This window comes from Lutzomyia longipalpis, chromosome 1 (assembly GCF_024334085.1).
Source record: "Lutzomyia longipalpis isolate SR_M1_2022 chromosome 1, ASM2433408v1".
Lineage (NCBI taxonomy): Eukaryota > Metazoa > Arthropoda > Insecta > Diptera > Psychodidae > Lutzomyia > Lutzomyia longipalpis.
The window spans coordinates 49,692,754-49,701,616 of record NC_074707.1 but is presented as its reverse complement, the minus strand read 5'-3'; positions in this window follow the sequence as shown (position 1 = coordinate 49,701,616).

Sequence of the window (8,863 nt, the reverse complement as noted above, 5' to 3'; positions counted from 1 at the left end):
GCAATCGATTTTTTTTTCATAGTTTTGTACTCCTCAAGTACTAACGACCATTTCACTCTCCGTGTTGCCACTTCACTTTTTGATGAAACGCCAGAACGCTCTGGCTGGAGGAGAATTTTTGACTCTCCGCCACTCTTTGGGTGCTGCACCGCACAAAAATTGTAGTTCATTCCCGCGCGCCATTGTTTGGCAGTGCGAGCAATTGTTCCGGCGCGGGGAGAGAACATACATATATAGCAAAAATCTCTGGAGTACCCACTCATGGTAGCTTGAGAAGAGCCTCATGAGGAGTGGTGCGATTGCGACGATTTCCCGGAGATTTGTTTGATTCTCTGTGTGGACTAATTTTCCTTGAACACCCAATGTGAGGAGTGGAGGTTCAATTGAGTCCTCGAATTTTTGGGATGCAGGATTGCAATGAGGGTGCTGTACGCGGCGCCACTATTCTCTGATTTTGTGTGTGACCTCCCAGAGGCCACACAGAATGCAAAATCACAGCATAAGAAGACGTGCGGCAGCTCCAAAAAGAGAGGTCACGCAAAGAGTTCTCGACTTCTTTCATGTGCGCCCCACTCAACAAGACCCCTTGAGATACTTTTGGGGAGAGAGTCTCGAGGAACTTTCCCTCTCGAACACCCCTCCCTCTCCTATCGTTTCAATATGGCCTCTTAAATGTCCACACAGTGAAGCTGATTCTCACGCTATGCCTCATTCCAAAAAGTGTTTTGTCGTTAAAATTCTCGAATTTTGAAAAATCAATAAATTCCATTAAAAAAGGAAATAATTTTATTAGAAAAAAATTAAACTGTAACGTCCCTTTAAATTTAATTTTATTAACAAACAATTTTCAATGTTAGAAGAAAGAGGAAAACGAAGCAGAACAAATTCGACTGGGAGATACTTAACAATTTAATCTCATGAACTATGTTTCTAATTAAACATTCCACGTGGAAACATCCCTCTCTACACATTAACCTGCGCTTTCCTCTGTCCTGGGTATTGGGGGATTTTCGTGGGTGGAATGTACCCGAGCGTGACTTTAATTCTCCCCACGCGCGCTCTCCTTTCTTTCATCACTGCTCTATTGCCTTTTTGCTCCATGGCAACCAAATGGGATTTTTCCCTTCTCACCCTGTTTCGCCCCTTTTTGCGATGATCCCAATCTCTTCTGTATTGTTTCTTGTATTATGTACATTGTGTGGCCTTTGTGCGGGGATAAAGAGAAGGAAAGAAGAGGACTCCCCGAGGAGATCGTGGTAGAAATTCTCATGACCTCTTTGCAGTCAAGTCGTGGAATCTGTGGGCCTATTCTCACGGGCACTTCATGCTCTACATATACTCTATGCGTCAGGACGTCTCAAGTGATTGCTCCTCCAGGAAATTTCTTCTCTCTAAAAAGAACCCATGGCGAGGATGCCCTGTGGCGCTATTCCGTCGACAAATCCCACCCGATCCAATCAAGTGTCCATAATGCGTCCGTATATGATCAAAATATGCTTAAAGAGGAATGCAGAACTCACCTGGAAGTGCCGGAGGGTGCGATTCTTCACTCTCTCTCTGAGTTAATTGATCGAAGCGGTCATCCGGAAAGTGGTTTGGGGTTGAAATTTCCCTTCTATTTGCCTCGTTGAAGTTTTTTTTTTTTCGACATAAATGTAGAGAAGAGGGCATCCCATCATGTGGAAAATTCAATTCAACAAATTCTCATTATGACAAAATTAACTTTTCACAGGGTTTGAGGGATGATTTTCATGTTGACAACATTGGAGGTGCTTCATCAATGTACAAAACAAGTATGTTGTTTAATCAAAATGCTCACAGCAAAAAGTCAAAAATCCCCAGAATTTCCATATAAAATCCCTCGTTAGTTATTTGTTACCTGAATTCCACGCAATTCCCAGCATATTCCACATGAGGGTAGAGCTTACTGAATTTGGTAGATCATGCGTATCACTCAGAGATTTATGTTGGGATTTTTATCATGTAGGTCTTGTAGGTTTTTATCTTGATTAAGTCAGGTGCTTCAGGTTGATTTTCTCTATAAATTGAAATATTTGGCTGAATTCTAAGGCTCCCAGCATAATATTTTCTTCTAATTTTTTGATGAAAACTCGACGTTCAAAACATTTTTGTAGATTTTCTTCGAAGGTTATTATTTTTCTTAAAACTATGTTGGATTTTCTGAAAATTAAATGACTGAAGAAGACTCGAAGGAATAGCCGGAATCTTAGAAATATTTTAATACTTAACTCAGAGAAATAAATAGAAGTTGGCGCATTTTCTGCTTCATTTCTCTTTTGAAAATATTCCTCTCAATTCAGCAGCAAAACATGATTTTCTCCCAATCTTTCAGCCCTCTTCTGACCCTCTTTTGATTAACAAAGGCTCAAGGAAGAGCCGAAAGCTCTGAAAAAGCTTCAAATTGTTAAAGAAAATTATTTATTTTACCTTTAAATATTTTTAACAAACTTTAAGACAATGAAAATTACATTTTAATTGCTATGTGAAATTATTTAGCAAAGCTTCCATTTCGTCAAAGCTCCAAGCTTGGCCAAATGCTCCCATTGCTATGTTGGGGGTTGGAGGGAGGAAATCGCATTGGGGGAGTGAATATATTTTAATATAAAATATCCCCCCAAACGGCGTATCTCTGACACCGCGATTATCCATTCCTCCATCGACTACACAGAGAAGCTCTCTCTCATGGTCGTGCAACATCTTCTCACACCTCCCACGAAGGGAGGCCCGTAGCGCGTGCGCGGCCTTTTATGTACATTGTAGCCAATACTAATTCGTTTGAATAAATTCCTTTTCTCCCGTCGAGGGCCATTTTGGTGCTTATGGCGCTCTGCGTGTGGCCACCACCAGAGATGGCGGCTCCCAGGCAGGTTGGTCGCTCTTTTTTTTTAATCTATTTTTTATTTCATTGAATTTTTTTTGGGTCAATTAATCAATTTAATTTAGGAGGTGATACAAATTGTTTTTTTTTTTTGGTTTATTAATTTAAAATTTCAACATTAGAAAACAATTTTGGGTCTAAACAAAATGTCTTTTAAGTTTAAATTTCTTAATTTTAGCGTTTAAAACATCTAAAGTATTTTTAAAATATTAATTTTATAAAGGTCTTTAAATTCAAAATTCTGACCTTAAGTTTAAAAAAAAGTCTTCGTTTTTTATTTTAAAATATGTGAATAGCACTTTTTTTTAATTTTACGCAGTTCTGGGAATATTTCTCAAGATCGATTATATTATAAAGCAAAATAAAAACATCCGGCAGTATTACATAAATTACCTCTTAAATTAGATAAACTAAAATTATTTTTTTATACTAAAAAATAGTGAGAAAATTTCAAAATTAAATGGAAAAGAAATTATTATTTATTTCTTGATTTTCTCCAAGACTTTCCAACTCAAAATCTTTTCTTTCTGTTGAAATATGAGAAGTTAATCGCAATGAAGAAAGGCATCTCATATTTCATCACGTGCCTAAATCACATCAAAATTGGATTACAAACTACACCACAGATTTGCCGCAATTTATCAAAGAAGAATGAAAGAGATATTCCAATAACTTTATGATATTGTAAATTGGATCATACTGAAATCTCTCCCACAATTCAATTGAATTTCTCTTGGCGATTTACTGTCAATGTTAAAGGTGAAGAATGAAGAAAAAATCGTTGCATTGATGCGGACCGATTAGTGAGGAATTTCTTTTGGGCATACATTTTGTGCAAGTCACGCGGATGCTGAGCCACAATTCTTGGTATTTGGCGATCAAAATGGGTGGGCCCTTCCCGGAGGGGCTCGCGCTTTGTTTGCTCATCCACCAATTTACGACAAACGAACGACTGACGTTAATGAAGATTTTTTTTATTTCTTCTCTTGAGCACCTTCACGGAGACATCTCACCCACCACAGAGGTTTGTTGTACCTAGTATTATAACAATTTGATGCGCCGTGACGAAAGGGCAGGTGAACGTGAAGAGAGGGTCGTTGCATCCATGGCAATCACGTAAAGCCCGAAACTGTTGCAAATTGCAGAATAATCCCCATTTAGATGGCAATTGAAGGACTTTCATTGATTGCAAAAGCATCAGGAGAATTCCATGGAATACTGTATACCAATTTTGTAGGCAATCTGAGAGTCGATGAAGGGATTCAGAGACGATGTGAGGGGGTGTTACTCACCCCCAGTGCACACCAATGCGATTTGTAGCGTACTCACACCCCAATAAGGGATTCCTAATCCGTAGTTATTTAATCGGTAGGCTTAACCTGTTGTACACGTGGCCTAGCGCACGTGTGAAATGCGGATTATATTTTCATTTTGGAGGATTGTTTATTTGAATCCCGTTGACCTGGGAAATGAGCGTGACTGATCCCGCTATAAATATATACCTATATATTTTTTTTATAAATCGTAATTTTCTCATTATTTTTGGATTGTGGGAAAATATGTAAATTGTGAAAAGGATTAAGATTTTTACGAGAGAGAATTTTATCAGTTAATTATTTTTATTTAAATGTTGGTAATAAATAGGGTAAGTTGGGGTAAAGTTGATCAATCTGAAACAAAAACTTTGATGATTCAAGCCTTATTAGCTTACAGTTTCTTCGCTGTTTTCTTAGAGAATATTCTCAATGAAATGATTTAATTTAATTTTTGCAAGAAATTGAAGAAAGATTTCATTTTTAACATGATAAAATTGAAAGATTCTTATCGAGGATCTTTCAGATCTTTCGGATCTTCCCTTTTTTCCTATATCTCATTCTTAGATCTTATAGATAACTCCCAGCAGCTCTTCCATTCCTCATCCTTTTTTCTTGTTCTCTCACCATCAATCTCTGACCACAGAATCCAGGCACAGAGGCAGCTTCTGGGCTATTTGCCGGACAAATTGCTGGCAAATTGATTTTTTCCCAGCCGTCCGGTGGATCTCAACAAGACCATTGAGTCGTCACGGGTGGTCCCTCGCTAAAGAGCCAAACACACCGCGCGTCAATTGTCTGACTCGACACATTGTAGTCGCACTCAAATGTACCTACCTCTCGTCTCTCAAATAACCACAGAGGAAGATCACAGAAAAATCCATCAAAATCCCCAAGAAAAAAAAATCATTGAGATTGAGATAATTTTTCAAAACATTTCTCTTTTCTTTATTTCATTAATTCATCGCGATCCCTCCACCGAAAGTTACGCGGAAAGAAGAGAAAATCGTGCCTTGAAATAAAATATGATCGTGCATAAAAATTTTCAAATATTTGAATAAATACCACACAAAAATAAACACGAGAATTTCTCGATTGAAAAATATTTATCGCGCTGTTGTGTTTTCTCAAAATGATTTTATGCAAATTTTTTCGGGGAGATCTTGAGTACCTCTATTTGGGCATTTTTCTCTGCATCCCACTCGTGTGGGGAACGTTGAAATTTTTCTAAACCCCTCGAGCACCCATCTTTTGTAAAAAAAAAAGATTTAAATTTGATTTTTATGAGAAAAATGGTGATGAGATTTTTTTATGCGACAGTGCATGATCAATTATTTTAAAACAAAAATAATTTTTTATGGGAAAGAATCTTTGAAAGGACTCAAAAAAGACATTAAAATTAATTAATTTTGGTCTCTTCACTATTTTTCAGCAATTCTTTAAAGAGTTTGAAAATTAATTAATTAAGATTTTTAAAAAAATTATTTCAAATTAATTGACAATACACTGTAATGAAAAAATTTGGGGGCTCTCGGAGTAGATCACGCAGATTTCAAATTAACTCATCAACACTTAAGTGTCACGAGAAGGGTTTTCGTTTCACTTAAACATAAATAAACTTGAGGAAATATCTTATTTTCTTACGAACAGTGAAAAGAAAATATTTTGATAGATTTTGGGAAAACAGAAAAGAAATTTCAATTGTCTTCTTTAAGTATAAATCAATTGATACCCACTCTCAGATTAAAAAAATTTTGTGGGCTTGTGTTGTGAGAAACCAACGGGCATCCAGCGGATAAATGTGCATAAATTAACATTGTAAGAATGAAACTTATATAGAAACGATGCAAATTCTTGCAAAAAAAGAAAATTTCCTCGAATTCTCTTGAATTGAGCCATCAAATTGTGAATTGAAAAAAACATTTAAATTTCTTAGAAATGCGCATCCACCTCACAAAAGAATTAAAGACTTTTTCTTTTGCAATTCAAGCTGCAAAAGAAGAGCTTCTCATCAGCACAACTCCCAAGCAATATCGGTTGTCATGCCCATGTCCATCATGAGGCCCCAATTGATGGCTAATTAAAATTGCAATGTGTCATTCCGGGAAGCTGGATTCCCATGGATGTCCAATTCGTTGTAAAAATGCCTTCATTTGGCCAACACACCACATCCCTGACCCGCTGACAGCCTCAACAAGCTCCAGCCGGAGCTCCATTGTTACCAACCCAGCACAGAGATGGTTCAGGTGTTTGGATAAAGTATTTAGTGGGATTGAAGAAAAATATTCTTCTTGTAATGTGGCCAGCAGACTCTGTTGTGTTGCTTTGGCAGAAGAAAGCTGATGCGAGATGGAAAAGAAAAATAGATGAAGATGCATAAAATGCATCGCGCGCGCGTTTCTCTTTGCATAAATTGTGTCGAAAGGCACAGCAAAAAAAAGAAAGAGAGATGTGGAGAAAATACGAAAGAAAAACATACGATGATGGGTAACAAAAGGATGAAGAAAAATTTCATAGAATAATATGGGATTCTTTGTAAAAATCGTGAATGTTTTTTCACAAAACATTTCACAAATTTTTAAGCATCACAAAATGGTCCAGCGGACTTTTTTCTTCGTGAAAATTGTTGGGCCAGTCTGCTGTGTGAAGGCAATGTTATTCTTTCTTTTTGGCTCAAGTGCAAGAACTTTTGTCCATCATCTCCCAATAGCGGAGGAGAGACATATAGCAGGAAATTGATTTTAAAAAAATCTGTAAGTATTTTTAGAGATGAGAATTGAAAATAGAAAAAAATCAGCATTGGTCAGCATAAAATACAGTGATATTTCGTAGTATGAATTCAGAGAGAAAAGTCTTTAAATTATAAACTGGGAAATTTCTATAAAGATTTGATTCTTTTATCCTTTTACGAAGAGAATAATAATAATAATTTATTAAATTCCTTATACAGACTAGTGTATCGGACACCTTTTACGAAGATATTTCCAGTCTAATGCGTAACTTCGAATAATGCCGTGAGTGCCATAAAATGAATAATCTCCTTTTTGCAATGTAACATCATCAATTTTCTAAATGCAATTTCTGCGTAATTTAAATTCAATTAATTCCTTCTGAAGGTGCAATAAACCTTCGCATCGCAGACACGTTGAGCAAATCTTCCTCTTCCGCAGCAGCACCACAGCAAAAAAACTGACACGGAAGATGTTTGATGAATATTATTCTCATCTAATGCAGTCATTTAATACGAGCGCGTTCGTACGTGACTTCAACAATTGAAATGCAATTTCCAGGGAGGAAGCATCCTCCATCCCCTTTCTCTTTCTCTTCGTTCCTGCCGCAAACTTCCTCGTGCAAATTCTTCTTCAACCCTCGCATACCCTCTGCACGGAGTTTGTCGCCCTTTTGTTGTCCTGCGTGTGTGTGTTGATTTGCGATAAATTGGGGGATTTTTGAGTGATTCCGCAGACAATTAAAAAGAAATCACGCAACGATTTTTTTTATTCAATTCAATTTGCCTTTTGAGCTTTATGTATGCGTTCGTATTGTTCCACAACTTGCACAAACCCCTTGAAAATTTTAATTGATCAACCTCCAATTAATTTGTGATTTTTCCTGCACGCGCAAAAGGGAATTTTGCTGAATTTTCATTCCCTGATGAACTTTTCCTTTGACAATTTTCTCACTTTATCCTCTGTGTTGTGGTGAAGATTTTCAAAGGAGATTTTTTGGGGGAACTATCCTCCTGTATTTGACATGTTAAACTGACCATCACGTTTCACCCCACCACCCACACAAGGCGCATTGTGGCGTCTAAATTTTCACAAACAGGACTTTTCCATTTTCATGGAAGCAGGGGGGGGGGTGGCGATCCAAAAAGCAAATTTCAAACCAAATTGAATTTATCTAATGCCCGGAGATGAATTTCCTCCTCAAATCCTTCGGGGGCTTTTGTGCAAATTTTCTCCATTTGTATGGAAATTGACACCAACAAAAACCCATTCGGATGGAAAGTGAAGAAGAGAATTTATATAAATTTCTCTGGCTGACCACAACACGTGAAAAGTTTTATAGAAGGCTGAAATTGATTAATTTGCTATTAGTGTTGAAGATCTATCTCTATTTCAAGTAATTTTTTATTTATTTTCTTGAGTGGAAAAATTTCTTTTTAATTTCTATCGCAGATATAACTTTTGCTCAATGTATTGTCGCAAAATGCATAAAATCCTTTGAATTATCTATCTAATTTTATGGAAAATTTCAGGAAAGTAATTAAGTTTTTCCTGATTTTTTAATAATTTATATTCCTTTCATTTGTTTAATATTTTGTGCTTAAAGTCCTGAATCCCCTGCTAAATACTTTAATCGTTTTTCCAGGAAACTCTTCACGCTTATCTATTATGTAAAACTCTTAATTCTTTATTTCAATTATTTAGTAATCAGAAGTAATATTTATTTGTTTAATTTTTAAACAATTTTCTCGCATTAAGTTTTTTGATTTACCAAAATATGATTAATTTAAATTAAACAAATTTTAATAAAACATTTGTGTTTTAATTCATGGTAGAAGAAATTTAAAAAAAAAATGTTGCCAAATCTCTTCAAATAAACTCCCTTAAAACTGATTCGTGAAAAAAATTAATAAATTAGAAAA